Genomic DNA, 16201 nt, shown 5'->3' with positions numbered 1-16201 from the left:
GAAAACATGTTGAAAAAAATAATAGGCAAGATTTTACCACTCTTCTGCTTTGTTTTGGCACCAAGAAATAAACATCTATTCCCATTCCCAGAAATTCTGTATTTCTCTCAACCTCATAGCCTATTGTCAACATTCTCTTAAGTGTTATAGACAGCCCTGTGATAATTGGATGTAGAGGATGTCAATTCATATTGGCCAGCGTCCAGGCAGATGCTGTCTTCCTGATGGGAGTTCTGTTTGCCAGAAACCTGTGGGTCTTGAGCATAAACAAGAGGCCTTCGCTTCCTTTCAGCAGCTTGAGACAGGCAACATATGCTCTCTGCCCAAGATAAGGCTGTTTAGATGACCAACTAAACTTAGAATATTTCCTCTGTATCAATACAAACATACACAGATGCCCATCCCAGTGTTGGTGAACGATCCAATGGAGGTAGGAAAGACTTAAGATATTATTTCCACTGTGCCATCATTAACCATTGAATATCTTTGCAATGTAATTTAATTGTGCTCATTAAATAGTGAATAAGTTAAACAGTAACAAAACAAGCATTGCTTTTTGCCATTTTCTATTTTAGTGTCTATTCAATTATTTTAAGGGAAATATATCTGAGCAAAACTCCAAAGAGAACAGTAGTAATAGTCAGCTTGGTCCTAAGTTATTCAGAATACCATCAACTCTTTTTTTTTATTATTGATTTTAGAGAGAGAAAAAGAGCGAGAGAGAGAGAGAGAGATTTGCTGCTCCGCCCATTTATTAACTCACTGGTTGCTTCCGGAATATACTCCAACAAGTGATCGAACCTCAACCTCAGCATATTAGGAGGACACTCCAACCAACTGAACCACCCAGCCAGGCAGGATACCATCAATTCTTTAATCTCATTGGAAGCTCCAATCCACTGACACACCACTTCTCACCACATACCACCTCTCTGTCATCGCCTCTCATGCACCCATAACCACAGACTCCATTCCATCCCTAAAATCACATCCTTGCATAGATCTGCTTACCCCCTTCTCCCTGTTTCCTCCTTACCCTCCCTCCAGTAAGCCCAAGCCTCCACCTGAACCCAAGCAGAGAAAAGCGCATCCCTGTGCTGACCAGTCTCCATTTAAATAGTGACCACAAATCTTGGCTGTGCTCCCATATTTCCCCGGTCAAATGACTCTCCCACATCTCTCCACCTTCTCAAATATCCCACACCTCACATTCCTTCCTCATACTCTCCTTAGTTGAAAAAATATATAAGAATCAGAATAAACTATCTCATCTTCTCCATGCATAGCCACTCATGTCCCTACACTGTGCCCCCCTCCTATTATCAGGAATGAAATATCCTACTTGAGGCCAATCCCCACCTGTGCCTAGATCCCAGCCTCTCACACTCGCAGGGAACGCTGTTCCTCCTATGATTCCTCCTGGCATCATCACGTTTTCTCTCTGGTTCACCATTCTGCCAGCGTGCAAATATGCTGTAAGCGCTCCCATCTTTCAAAGAGACCCTTCCCAACGAGCACACACCCCTTTGAGGGCCCAGTTCCTGCTCCTCTTTTTAGCACAACTCCTTCAAAGGGAGCTCTTTGAAGTGCTCCATTCCCCTTCCACACTCTCCCCTCCACACACTCACCCCTCCACACACTCACCTGTCCTCCCCGGCTGCCCCTTCTCAGCCTCCTTTGCTGGATCCTTCTCTTCTCTCTTACTCCAAACATCTCTTTTTACCTAGTTAAACTCACTTCCCCTAAATATCATCTACACAATTGTAACACACAAATTGATGTCTCCAGCACAGACCTCTCCCCTGGGTTCCAGACTCATAAATCCACTTGTCATGATGGTTAGGAACCCAAAGAATAGAAAGCAAGAAAGGTTCAAGATGGTGACATTCTCATCTCAAGGGGGTGATGGGGACCCTGCAGCCAGCGGGGGGCCTTTGGTTGGGGGCTGTAGTACCCTCATGAAGGGGGAGGCAGAACTCACAGAAAACAGAGAACTAGCCGGAGGGCACCAGCTCTCAGAACCGCCAGGATGCACCTTGGATCCTGAATAAGAGGTCTCAGCATCATGAGAACAGAGGGGAGAGATCAAGTGAGAAGAGGAGGAATTAGCCCATCTGGGGAAAACAGTGGAGGCGGAAGAAAGGAGACAAAGGAGAGATGTGAGACAAGGAAGCTAGAGGAATGGGTAAGAGAAGGAACTAAGAACAAGATATCAGTCCTTACTCATTCAGAAGACACAACCAGAACTCTGGCCAAATTCCTAAAAAGATGCAGACTCAGTTCTGAATCTTCCCTAACGGGTGTTTGTATTATTACTACTAACAGCCACAATTTATCAAGGTGCTTCCTGGACGCTAAGCACTCTGAACACACTTCCTCATTCGATTCTTAAAATAACCTGTGACTTGGGTGTCACTGTCCCCATTTTATGCAGAGCAGGGAAGTAACTCGCTCAACACAACCTCGCAGGGGGCGGGGGTGACAGAGGCAGGATGCAAACCCACACTTATCCCAACATCCACGTGGGCCACACCACACGCTCGGCACAGAAACAGGCAGCGGGGACGGCCCTTCTCCTGACACCAGAGGCTCAGGGATGAGCCTCCCCAGGGCACGGGCCTTCTGACGGCCCAGCAGCTTCCGACCCAGCGCGGCTTGTCTGCCCTGAGGTCCAGCTCTCCTCTTCACGCCCCAGGCCGTCCACACTCCAGCCTGCCCTTGAGGACCAGCAGGGTGGCGTGAGGTCTTGGGGGGAACTGCCGTGGCAGCTAATCTAGGATCCCGGATTAACAGCACTCCAGGGAAATACCCCAGGTCGAAACCAGGTCAAGGCCATCTCCAAACCCTGCCCTCACAGAGTCAAAGGGGAGGAATGGAAAGGATTCAAGGCCAAGCAGTTCATTCGCTCCCTGAAAGCGACAGAGGAGACAGCCTGGAGAAGGAGGAGACAGCCTGGAGAAGGGGGAGCCTGTGGGGGACGGAGCACCGACTGGGAGTCCAAAGCCTCGGGCTGCAAGGTCCACAGCGACCTCTGACATCCTGGCAGTACCCTCCCGTCTCTCTTTCCTCCCTTGTGGACCAGCTCTGACGCCCCTTCTCTGTACCCAACAGCCTAGGACAGGCGGCACCCAAGCCAGCAGAGCTTCATCCGAAATAGTCCCAGCCTCGGGGGCTATGGGGCCTGCCCTCTGGGAGGCCAGAGCTGGGAGGCATCAACCATTCACTGCAGGCGTGCACCCCAACGGTGCCCCAGACCACACAGAACACGCCCTGTCCCACCCTAACCCATCTGCCCCTTCAATCAGGGAGCGAGGTGGGTGCAGTGGGTGGTCCTCAGACTCACAGGTGGGGTAGGCAGAGGAGGCATCTACCTCCAAGACCTGATTAGTGGTCATGTTGGGTTGGGAGGGGGATAGAAACTGCTTTCTTCCCTCCACAGAGCCCTGTAGCAGTGCCTGAAACTTCTCCCATTGAAGTGACCCCAGTGGCTTAAGAACTTGCTTCCAAAAAGCTGTGGTTCCAACGCAAACCAGTTTCTCAGACAGCGTAGCATCATCACGGGTTCTGGACTCGGTCCCCTCAGAACCTGTCAGCACCAGAGGGAACCTTGGACCATCAGGTCCAAACCCTTATTTAAACACACAAGGAAACTGAGCCCTCCTGCCCAAAATCTGTAGTGACTTATTCAGGGTCACAGGCAGGGTGGCAGCAGGGCGGGGATTCTAACCCAGGTCTCCTCAGTCTTTCCACAGCGTGGGCTGGCCCCTGGCAGTGTGCCCGGTGGTCTGGAACCTTGGCATCTGAGCCTTTGGCTGCCTCTTCCCGCAAAGCAAACAGCTCCTGGGGCCTCGCCAGCTGACTGCTCCCTGGCTTGCCTTCCGGAAAGATGAGTGCACATCAAACCCTGCGGCCAGAACCTTCTCGGGCACCATCTTCTCGGCACCCGGCTCCCTTTTCACAGCCTCCTGGAGGGAGAAGTTTTGAGAAATGACAGCTCTAAAGGCGTTCAGAGAAATGGGGTCTCTAAGAAGCATTCCTGCCCAGCTGGTGTGGCTCAGTGGTTGAGCGTTGACCTATGAACCAGGAGGTCACAATCCAATTTCCAGTCAGGGCACATGCCCAGGTTGCAGGCTCGATCCCCAGTAGGGGTTGTGCAGGAGCAGCCAATTGCTGGTTCTCTCTCATCACTGATGTTTTTATCTCTCTGTCCCTTCCTCTCTCTGAAATAAATAAAAACATATTTTAAAATAAAAAAATTTTTTAAAGAATCATTCCTCTATTGAGACAATGAGGGTAAGACAGGAGGAAGACGGGGTGATGAAAACAGTAAGTCATTTTTTAAAAAATATTACATTCTCACCAAAATGGCACCCTGGAACTTGCAAGATCATCTGACTAATACCAAGTTAAATTTATTAATATTTACAAAGATAGCGAGTTTCTTTGGAAGCAGGTCAACCAGATGACGCCTCGGGCCTTAAACATGAGGTGATGAGGCAAAGAAGCCCCAGCAAAGGAAACGCGCCCGGCCTGGGAGTGAGGAGCAGCACCCTGCTCCCCGCTGCCAGCGCCCAGCCGCCTAAGCTGGTCCTGCAGAGCTGCTGGCACAGCGACTGGCCCGGGCAGCTGGGAAACCGGGGCTCGTTAGCATCCCGGCTTAACCCACGGTGCTGACCGGCGGTGGAACAGGACTCCCAGCCGGGACGGGTCCTCCCAGGAGCCAGCGGGACTCTTGTTACTACAGAAGAAGTAAGGTTCCCAGGGGAAGCTGGAGGGGAGGTTACAAAAATAAAGAGAAGCCCAAAGCCCCTGATTTACGGAAGGATGGGGAGGACGCAGGAGGGTCCCCCTCCTGGATGAAATGGTTAAAAAGGAAAGAGCCTTTGAAGTCACGTAGACATGCACACTGGCCTGACATAGGGCAAGTCCCCACTTCACCTTCCTCCACCTCAGTTCCCTCGGCCACAAAATGGGCCCAACCCCACAGGGTTGTTAAAAGAGGTACTGAGATTAGAGAGCCTACGGCCGTGTGTAATTGGCCCTCAGTGACCCCCGGGACCCTTCTCTCCCTTACTGTACAAAGCCGGCCCCATCTGGTCCAGAGGGAACGCCCAAGGGAAGCTCTCCCAGGGAACCCGGAACAAGTCACGGGGCCTTCCCGGGGAGGGGCGGCAGTCCCACTGGCAACCGGCTGACTCACTTGGCAAACCGTCCTTCATTTCCCTGTTCACATTTTGGGAGCCATGAAGCACTCTCCCCCGAAATGAGGCATGCAACAGAAATGAGCTGCGATTAGCACAGCGGAGAGACCAGAAGAGGGGAAGCAGCTGCACAGAGTTTCCTGAAACTAATGGGAGGGAGCAGAGAGGGCAAGCTGCTGTCTCATATCGCTCCCTGCGCCAATCACCAGGCAGGAGCTCCTTTTAGAGCCAACCTTCCCAACCTCTACAGGGCACACCAACTCAGAGGGCTGCCTGCCACAGACCCAATGCACACGGGAGGCAGGCCTGGTGTCCGCTGCGGGGCACACAGGGAAATTTCAGGCCAGTTCATGGGTGATAGAGGTGGATGCATGGAACAGTTAATTAACACTCTGGCAGGAATGTTGGCTGTGCCAGATCTACTCAGGGGTTACAGTGAAAGGCAAATGAAGGAAAGAAGGCTTGTTTTATGCTTTTTAAAAAAACTGATTTTAGAGAGAGAGAGAGAGGAAGGGGAGGGAGAGAAAAACATTGACATGAAAAACATCAATGGCTGCCTACTGCACACCCCACTGGGGACTGAGCCCACAGCCTGGCCATGTGCCCTGACCAGGAATCGGACCAGTGACCTCTTGTTGCATGGAAAGATGCTCAACTGACTGAGCCACACCAGCTTTGGTGAGACAGTGCTTGGCACTTAATTATAAATAGTCTCACCTTTGTTAGAGGCAGGTACTGTCTAAATGTTGGGGGGGCGAGGGTAGGGGGTTGAAGAGGGGTGGGTCCAGAGGCTGGCATCCAATCATTTTTCCTCTTTTCAGAGGGAAGGTAGGTTTTATTCATTTGTGGGTTTCAGTTCTATGCTATCTGATAGTCTTTTTCGCCCACGGCTCTACCACTTTTTAGCCATGTCAGTTGTCATCAAGCACTATAGGCAAAAACAAGTATTGGCAATTACACTAATGTAAGTATCAGAAAGATCTGGAGTCTAGTCTGGGCCCTACTTCTGTGTGGCTTTGGCCAAGTCACTTAACCCTTCTGAGTGTTGGGCTACTCATTTCTATGTGGGACAGTAACCTGGCCAGGCTGCTAGGAAGATTACATTGAGAGTGTGGTGGCTATTTGGCAGGTCAGGAAGCACCAACCATTCTTGGCCACTGTGGAGATGGTCCATATTCTTGGGACTCGCAGTCCATATTCCTCACACATGGCTACACCTCTGCCAGCCTTAGCGGCCAGTGAGGGGGCCATCGACAAGATGAAGTGGGGAGAGATCAACATCAAGACAGAGATGGAAATGAGGACCCGGGGAGGGCAATCTCAGGCCTCCTAAGAGTGAGTCGGCTCAGTGTTTCCAGGCACTCATGCGGAAAGGAGCTTCTACACACAAACACAGCCAATGGCCAGAATCTGAGCCTGGTTTCCTCGCTTCTCCTCCCACACTCAGTGACCTCCGTCTAAGGGTACTTGTTCAAATAAACCCTTTCTCCAACTTGCCGAGGATAATCATAGATTTTGAGCCTCAAGTGCAAAGTTCTCTGGGGCCAACCCACTCAGGACATCCGACTTTCCTCCCCAAATGCAAACGAGGAGGAAGTATGATAACCGTGCCTCCGGTTTCAGAATAACACTTGGTGGAACATGCCCATGGCATCGTTAACCACCAGGTTTGATACCAAGCAAGATGAGCATGACAGGGTCAGCGGCAACCCTGTGAAGTGAATACGAACCCCAACTTCCTGGCATGTGCAGTTCAGCTGTCCTCACATGAATGTCACATTGTCCTGTTCAAGAGCACATATCACCCCTGACTTCTGACTGTTCCTCCTTTTTTGTGGATCAGCCTCTAAAATGTGGGTGCTATTTACATTCTTATGACTTCTCCCCACAGCCTAGGATCCCCACCACCTCCCTGATTATCTCTGCTCCGGCTGCAGGCCTACCTCAGAGCTTTTGCATAGGAATTTCCCACTGTTGCTTTCAGGGGCCAGCCTTCTCTTTGACCACCCATTTCTGTTCACCTTTCCATGAACACCTCCTCATTACCTGCATTGGTAACTCCCCTTGCTGAGCCCTCTGGCACTCGTATCTTGCGCCAACTTGGCACTTAACTATAAATAGTCTCATCTTGAATAATAGGCTAACCATCTTTTCTCCTGAAGAACAAAAAAAAATGTTGTTTATCACCGTAGGGAGAATTTTATAAGTAGAAAACCCTTGGTTAGAAAAATCAGACTTTACCAACTGTCACTACTGCCTTTGTCAACTCAATCTCTCTGAGCCTCAATTTCTACTTATGTGACATAGAAATAATCTTAACCTGAAAGGGCTGATATATGGCTTTAACAAGCTAGCATCCATAAAAAGCCCATTGGTAACTAGCACATAGAAAGTATCTCCCAGAGTTGTTTTAATTCCCTGTTGCTTCTCTTTTATGTCCTGCAAAAACCTAGCATAGTATTGCAACATAGAATACATTCAATAAATGTTTGATTAATTGATCAGTAACATAAGCAAACCAATAATCAGAGAGGGTCATTATACAAAGTAACAGAATGTGGTAAAAATGTATTGATCTATTTTTCAATTATAGATGAACGGTTGATGTGTACGAAGGAAACAGAATCTATTTTAACTCAGGAAGTTTTCAGGATTACAAACTGCCAGTTTCTCTGAACCCATAGCTCAGCCAAGTAGAGGTTTCGGACTGAGTGTTCATGCTAGCCATTCATCACGGGCCTCCTTCAACCCTTCTTACAGTTATCTCCATTCCCAACTTCTGCTACATTTCTGGTTCGCGGGAAGATGACTTCACACACTAAATCAAGTACAATCTTTGTGACTTAAGTCAAACACAGAGCAGAATTATTCTATCAGAATTCTTTTCCAAGATATTTAGAGGAAATCCTGTTTACTGCTCTTCCAAGGCAGATTTTTGTCTTATCCTATATAATAAAAGGCTAATATGCAAATTGTCCCCTCAACCAGGAGTTCGACCGGGAGTTCGGGAGTTTGACCAGGGGGTGGGGCCGGCTGGCCAACCGCCCACAGCCTCTCTCCCCAGTGGTCCCGGCCCAATCGACCAATCGACCTTGATCGGGGCGGGCTGGCTGGACCCCACCTGTGCACAAATTCATGCATTGGGCCTCTAGAGCAGTGGTTCTCAACCTGTGGGTTGCGACCCCTTTGGGGGTCAAACAACCCTTTCACAGGGGTCGCCTAAGACCATTGGAAAACACATATATAATTACATATTGTTCCTGTGATGAATCACTATGCTTTAATTATGTTCAATTTGTAACAATGAAAATATATCCTGCATATCAGATATTTACGATTCATAACAGTAGCAAAATTACAGTTATGAAGTAGCAACGAAAATAATTTTATGGTTGGGGGTCACCACAACATGAGGAACTGTATTAAAGGGTCGCGGCATTAGGAAGGTTGAGAACCACTGCTCTAGAGTGTGTGTGTGTGTGTGTGTGTGTGTGTGTGTGTGTGTGTGTGTGTATCCAAAATTAACTTTGTCTTCTAATAAGACCTTTCTTCACCTAAGTTAGGGAGAAGGGAGTAGACAACCATGAACAGTAATGAGGTCTTTCAACCAAAATCAAGCTGCGAATAATACTCAGGGCCCATGAGCAAGAACAAGACCCATGCACCCAAGATGCTGCTGCACATGGTGGACTCCAGGGAGATGAGCCCCAGAGTGGAATTCAGGTGTTTTCAGCGGAACCATTTTCACCTTGTGGCCTCTTGGTCTTACTGTCCTTTTCGGTTGATTCTCACTGGTTTTTGTCTCCCACTATCTGGTTTCTCTTAAGGAAAATGTGGCTTGCCACCACACTCACTTTCCAGCTGGTGTCTCACACTAAAACAATGGGAGTCCCCATACAGGCTTGGGACACAGCTTCAGTATGGCTAGAAGTAAGCCTAGAGATGTAATTTTGGTTAATGATCATAATGCACATTCATGAGACTAATTGTCCCCGTGCCTCCCAACTCCCTGGGGGTGAGTCAGGCACCAACTCCTTCAGGGCACCAGCTGCAATTTAAAGCATGGCGGAGCTAGACCAGACCCTCAGAGGTCATCTAGCCACGCCCCTAACTCCTCATGGGAGAAATGCTTGGCTACCAGTGAGTTCCCTAATCAGCCCTAATAGTCAAAAATTATTGATGTCAACAAAAGAACTGTTTGTCAGCTTGTTTTAAGCACTAAGATGCCTCTCCAGTCTAGAGACCAAAAGCAACTGGTCAGTGTCTTTTTCTCAATACACATAATGATGGTTATCAAATGCCCCCTAATTCTCTTCCCTAACTTAACCCTAATACTTTAATTTTTTCTTAAAGGGATTATTGTCCATCCCTTTAAACATGTTGTTAATAATCTTTTCTGTACTTTCTGGGTTTTTCACAATTATTTTCACCTAATTCCAACATAGTAGTGTCAAATATTAAATAGGAGTGGGGAAGTACTTCCCTGCCCTTATACTGTATTCCCAATAGAACACAGCCTGGTACCTCGCTTACTTAAAAAATACATAACACAATACTCCAGCTAGTGTTCCACTAGGACTTGGGGATTCACCTCAGCTATGATTATGCCTTACCAGGGGATCACTAATAGCACAGCTAACATTATTATATCTATCAGGTCGGTGCTGATCCTTTTATGACCACCGTTATCACCTCCAGACAAAGTATTTCCTATTCTGGTGTAACAAAAGGTCAGGTAGCCAAGGGACTATGCTTCTCACACCAGGTTTATGTAAAATACAAATCAAGATTTTCTAACTTTCCGTCTAAAGGATCTTTCTCCTTGTAGTCTGTGCCTAAAAACTGACACCTGAGCAACTCAGATGTGATAACAGGGTGGAGCTTGGAGCAAACGGATCGAACACAGAGCATCCTGATCCCAACTGCTGCCCCCTTCAAGGAAACTTGGAGGTAACTCAGGGATCTTAGCAATAAACTCCACTAGAAGGTACACTGAGATCTGAAAAATCACTGAACTTCTCTAAACAATTGAGCACCCTCCAGTAATGGCCAAAGAGGATATTTTCTGTAAATTTGCCTGGCTGCGGCCACCTAGCATAACTGGCTCACAGGCCACCCTTCAGGATCATCCCATATTCAACTGGTAAGAAGGTTTCAATTCTATATCAATTCAGGTCTGACATCCGGAATTCTGTCCACCATTCAAGGAGTAAACGTACTTCTTATTGTTGTATTTTGGATATGAGGTGAGGAGTTAGGGGAAGTCCTGATGCTAAATGCCCACAAGCATCAGAGTTCTCAGGAAGAAACGCATCTCAGCAGCATCCTCAACACCTGCTCCATAATTACCCATGACAGGGAGCCACAGCCACTGCAGGTCATTAGTCACCAGAGGCCATGTCTTTAACCACAACACTCCATGCCTCCCAAGCTGGGCTCCACTGAATGTCTGTACCATCTATGCCATACAGACGGAATTCTACTGTGTTCACTTAGCCCAGAGGAGCCATCTGCATGAATTCGAATAGTTACTTTAAAGTTGGCCTTGTTTCCTATGTAAGGTGCTAGGGATGAACGCTATTAGTCACCATGTCCTCCTCGCAGACTGGCTGATGATTTATAGATTCTTTTGGTAAGCATTGCACTATTGCACTTTGGGCTCAACACCCAAACTAGAAAATCACAGAGCTTCTAAAACTTTGTGGTGGAATTTTTTTGGCTCTGAAGTATTTTTGCATATGGGCTTCATACAACTTACATTACTGATCATGAAATGCACCTCTAGCCCTTCACTTGGTGAGGGAAAATTCTTCTTTCCTTAGTCCCGAGGCTTAGAAAAGGCCTTAACTATGACCACCCCCATCCCCACTTAACAGTATAATAGTCACTATCTCTAAATCAGAGATCACCAAACTATGGGCCCTGGGCCAAATCTGGCCAGCTGCCTATCTTTGTAAATAAAGTGTTATTGGAACATAGGGGCATGCCCATACATTTATATACTGTCTATGGCTTGCTACTCCCATGCTAAAACCCCATACCTGAGTAGTAGCAACAGATGTGGCCTGTAACGCCTAAAGTATTTACTAGTAGGTCTTTAGAGAAAAAGTTTGCAAACTCCTTTGTAAATCATAAGGAAAATAAACTGCTTTTACTCAGAATAACCTCCTCCCCACCCCAACCAAACAAACAGCCCCGACCCAAGCTAGTCTCTGCATACTGCATACCGCTTTGCAAAAACTGTGGTTTCACTCTCTTACCAAGTGTTCTCTGAAATAAGATGCATATAAGCCGTAAAATACTTTAAAAACAAATTTAAAAAAACAAATATTCTGGAGGAATGAGTACAGAGTTTCAATTGAGAAGATGAAAAGTTCCAGAGATGGATGGTGGTGATGGTTATACAACAATGTGAATGTCCTTAATGCCAATGAACTGTAATTTTAAAATGGTTAAAATGATCAATGTTATGTAATGCATATTTTACCACAATTTTTTTAAAAGCCTAAGGAGGGTATGTTGAAGGAAAAAAGTCCCTTTTTAGTGCCAGGGGAACTTACAAAATCCATAACAAATGTCAAACTGTGATGATTGTTCTAAAACAGTGGTTCTCAACCTGTGGGTCGCAACCCCTTTGGGGGTCGAATTACCCTTTCACAGGGGTTGCCTAAGACCATCGGAAAACACATATATAATTACATATTGTTTCTGTGATGAATCACTATGCTTTAATTATGTTCAATTTGTAACAATGAAAATACATCCTGCATATAGATATTCACATTACAATTCATAACAGTAGCAAAATTACAGTTATGAAGTAGCAATGAAAATAATTTTATGGTTGGGGGTCACCACAACATGAGGAACTGTATTAAAGGGTCGCGGCATTAGGAAGGTTGAGAACCACTGCTCTAAAAGAAGCTACAGTGCCAGCAGCAGCAGCACAAGGCCACGTCCCGCCTCCACCTGACCCCACCTGGCTGGTGATGCTCTGAGGGCTAGGCCTGGCCTGAGGCTGGTCTGGTTCTATCTGACCTAGGGGACTCATCAGGCAAGACTGCCCACCTCCACACAGAAGCAGCCTATCACAGGGGCTGGCTGACAGCCGAACCAACTGGCAGCTTGGGGAAGCTACAGCAAGAGCACCTTTCAGGTGATGGAAACCTGAACTTCCCAGCATGCTCCAAGCACACACTAAACCAGTGATGGCGAACCTATGACACGCGTGTCAGAGGTGACACGCGAACTCATTTTTTTGGTTGATTTTTCTTTGTTAAATGGCATTTAAATATATAAAATAAATATCAAAAAATATGTCTTTGTTTTACTATGGTTGCAAATATCAAAAAATTTCTTTATGTGACATGGCACCAGACTTAAGTTAGGGTTTTGCAAAATGCTGACACAGCGAGCTCAAAAGGTTCGCCATCACTGCACTAAACCTTGCTTTCTTCTGCAAAACTATTCTTGGCACTGGTGATATGGCAGCATTGGGCAGGGGTATTACATCTGCACATGTCCCAGGCTCTCCGTAAACCTGTCCTGACCATGGAGAAGGTGACGATGGCCAGGGTGGTGGTGGGCTGGTGACAGCAACTCTGGACTCAGAGCAGATGCTGGCATCAACCCTGGGCATTGTTCACTTTCCATGCCACCACCACCTGTCAGCCAAACCAGTGCCATCCACTGTTCTAGATTGTGCTCCTACATAAAACCATAGGGTTCAACAAATCCCAGGCAAGCAAATGGGCAGAATCCTTTCAGGAGTCTCTTCAACAGCACAGTAGGAAAGTTGAGCTCATGTAGGGTGAGGTTGGTCAAGCAAAATTTACAGAGATGCTATAGGAGCATTGGAAATAGACTTTTATTTAACAGAAACTTACACACACTTGATACAAACCCTACATTATGCAAAGCTTTATCACAATTCTACACATGTTATAACTTGTGGGAGTTGGTTGGAGAGTGAATTATTATTATAATCATTAGCATTTTTAAAGGGGACATTTTCTACCAGAAAATGTCAGAGCAAAGGGCTACAAATGATACAAAGACACTCTTGGTGATCTCCCCCTGAGGACTGGCCCTGAATGAGAAATCGGAAAGGGCTGGCGGGACTGGGGCGCCCAGCCAGTCTCCCCTTTCAAAGGCAAAAGAGACATTCTCCGGCTTAAAACCGCTTCAGTAGCACCGTCACTCGAGGGCTTTTGCTGACAAGACTATCAGGCATGAGACTACATTTAATAAGACTCTGCTAGAAGTGAGTGAAACCCAAGAGCGTGGCCATGTAAAAGGCCTGGAGTAAAACCCAGCGCCCCAGCCGGGCAACCCGCTCCTCCATTAGGCCTGCTGAGTTACATTTCAGGGGCCATCACATTCCCTTCCACTCACATGGCCATAAAAGGACACGGCAGAACACCCGCCTTTCTCCTTTACCCCCACCGGCAACTGACTCTGAGGTTCCCCTCCCTCAGGTTGGCCTTTCTTGCCCTCGGGACACCAGCATCTCGTCCCTGAAGCCGGTTCAGCAGAGTTCCCTTTGCAAGCTTCCTCTAGTTGTTAGGAGACCAAATTAGTATCATCTCGGCTGATGCTCAGTTTGTCTTTTTTTTCCTCTTCCTTCACTGCATTATTTTAAACAAAGCTGTCTGTGTTTGAATCTGTTGAACTCACAGAGATATATTTAATCACTAGGTGGAATTCCTTTCAGAACCAGGCCTTGTCAGACATGATAACCAGGAGGCAGGCTGCTTCTTGACATTCAGATAAATGGGGCTCGCCTGGGTTAGGGGAGAGGTTTTTTGGGGGGGGGGGGGGCGCAGAGGGACTGCTGATAGCCTTTGTGGCTAATTTATTTCAGTCAAGACGTAACACTCATTGAACATCACCAACACTTTCGATAGACTTTTGAAGAAGGAAAAAAACAAACCTGATCACTCCTCACTTACCACATCCAACTGGCAGAAATAAAAATACCTAAAGCACATACATGAATGGCTTTTTAAAGAGCCTGAGAGAGCAGAGTTGATCTTTATTTTCTTATTTAAAATGGGGGGTGTTTTCCTTAGTTAATATGCAGTCTTTATTTTACATTACGTACTCTTTTGACTTCATATCTTCACAAAATCGCGTTTCACTTTCGAAGTAGAAGGTATTTTAAATAAAAATAATGTGCCACATCAGCACATTTTTCTTTTAAATATTGAAATAAATAAAATAGTGAACTCTTTTTTTTTTTCCTCATCAGTTTGTTTTCAGTTATTTCTATTGTAGAGCAGTTCCGGTCTGACCTGGGTACTTCCTCACAGACATTTTAAGAAAATGTAATGGAGAATTTTAAAAAGAAAAAAAAAAATCTTCTTATTGCAAAAAACAGAGGCCATTCCTGAGACTTCTCTGAGCTGAGCTGGAGGCTTTTCCACAAAAATCCAGGCTCCTGTGTTGGCTGAAACACACGCACAGGAGGGGGCCGGGCAAGGGAAGAGGAAGAGAAGGAGGAGGAGGAAGAGGAGGAGGAGGAGGTGCAATCATCGTGCCTTCTTTCACCTTCTTCGGAAACGGCTTGCTTGAAGGACGCCGGGGTCCGCAGGTCATAGAGTTGACTGCAGAGGGAAAGGCAACGAAAGATAAAACAAAAAACAACAGCACAGGACAACTCCCTAAAAAGGAAAGAATACAATTAAGGGGGTGGTGGGAATGAAATGAATTCAAACCAAAACAAAAGAAAGAAAGACACTCTGATGAGGCCGTGGCCATGGACCAGAACAGACTGCGTCTCCGTGCCTTGCACTCCAGCAGCAGGAAGTCAGCCCGCAGCGGGCAGGTCAGTGCTCCCGGCGGCTGAATGACACAAGAAACAGAGGACACAGCTGGCCTTCCATTCCTAGGTGGCGCAGCAGCAAAACTGGGTGTCAGCAAAATCTGGTTTTTCTCCTCTGCTTGGAAACCAAACTAACTAAACCTTTTCGCTGTTAAAACACCCCAGACTGTGGCCGGTTTTTCTCAGTGGTTAGAGTGTCGGCCTGCAGACCAGAGTCACAGGTTCAATTCCCAGTCAAGGGCACGTGCTTTCCCCCAACCTCAGTAGGGGCACATGTGGGAGGCAACCATTTAATCTCTCTCTCTCTCTCTCTCTCTCTCTCTCTCTCTCTCTCTCTCTCTCTCTCTCTCTCTCTCTTCCCCTCCTCCTCCTGCTCCAATCCTCCCTCCCAACCTTCCACACTCTCTAGAAATCAATGGAAAAAAATATCCTCAGATGAGGATTAAAAAAAAAAAAGCAAGCACATAAAATACCTCAAAAAGGCCATTATGATGCAATCTATCTTCCCATCACCTAAGTAGAAATGAGTAGTTCTATGGTACAGGACCAGTTGCAGTCACAGAAAACCCCAACTGATGCCCCATTTGGCCCAAGGCCACTGCTTCATCCACACACCCTCACCCAAAACAATGCTCCAAGGCATTCCAGGGAGTCTGAATTACTCCGAGAGAGAATCAAGCCAAGAGATCCATGCCAGTGCTCAACTAGCCCAGTACTTCTAAGTGTCAGACTTGGAACCTGGGGGCAGTTCAACCCAGGTGGGTCCTTTAGTCTGGATGGGTACCAACCAGGCATGGATTTTGCTTCTGAAATGAAATCTGCTAAGTTATTTTAGTCTTTGGAATGGAGTAGCCGGCCCAAGAGTAAGCAATAAAACCAAGTACGATCACATTTCACCCCAGAAGCAGTTCCTAAGGGCAGAGATGGGTGCCCGGACAGTGCCCAGCTCACACTGAACTGAGTGGCAAGAGAGAGAGGAAAGGAAGGAGGGGCTCAACGGGAAAAGAGCCAAGCCAAAAGGGAGCCATGTTCAAAATCAAATGAGCAGCTCCGCCTCTTCCAAGCTAAAACTCCCCATCCCCCACCTCTCCTTTCACTGGTCAGGGTCTTATTACTCACTGCTCAGGGGTGCGGGTCTGGATTAGATGGACTCCCAACGCTGGGACTCACCTGCTTT

At 47.0% G+C, this 16201-nt stretch overlaps 1 protein-coding gene across 3 annotated transcripts in view; it reads right to left on the bottom strand.

The window, feature by feature from the left end:
- Positions 1–16201, bottom strand: part of DPF3 (double PHD fingers 3) — a 274154-nt gene that overhangs the window by 31053 nt on the left and 226900 nt on the right. The window contains exon 10 of one of the 3 annotated variants that reach the window (XR_009452415.1): positions 13050–14863. The exons of 1 other annotated variant lie outside the window; for it this stretch is intronic. The gene's annotated coding sequence lies outside the window, so the exon portion shown is untranslated. Of the gene's footprint in view, positions 1–13049; positions 14864–16201 lie in introns of those variants that run through there. One more of the 3 variants, XR_009452412.1, reaches the window with a different exon arrangement.

This window comes from Myotis daubentonii, chromosome 1, assembly GCF_963259705.1.
Source record: "Myotis daubentonii chromosome 1, mMyoDau2.1, whole genome shotgun sequence".
Taxonomy (NCBI): Eukaryota; Metazoa; Chordata; class Mammalia; order Chiroptera; family Vespertilionidae; genus Myotis; species Myotis daubentonii.
Note: the sequence above shows the minus strand (reverse complement) of the source record. Positions and strands in the feature narration are given on the sequence as shown.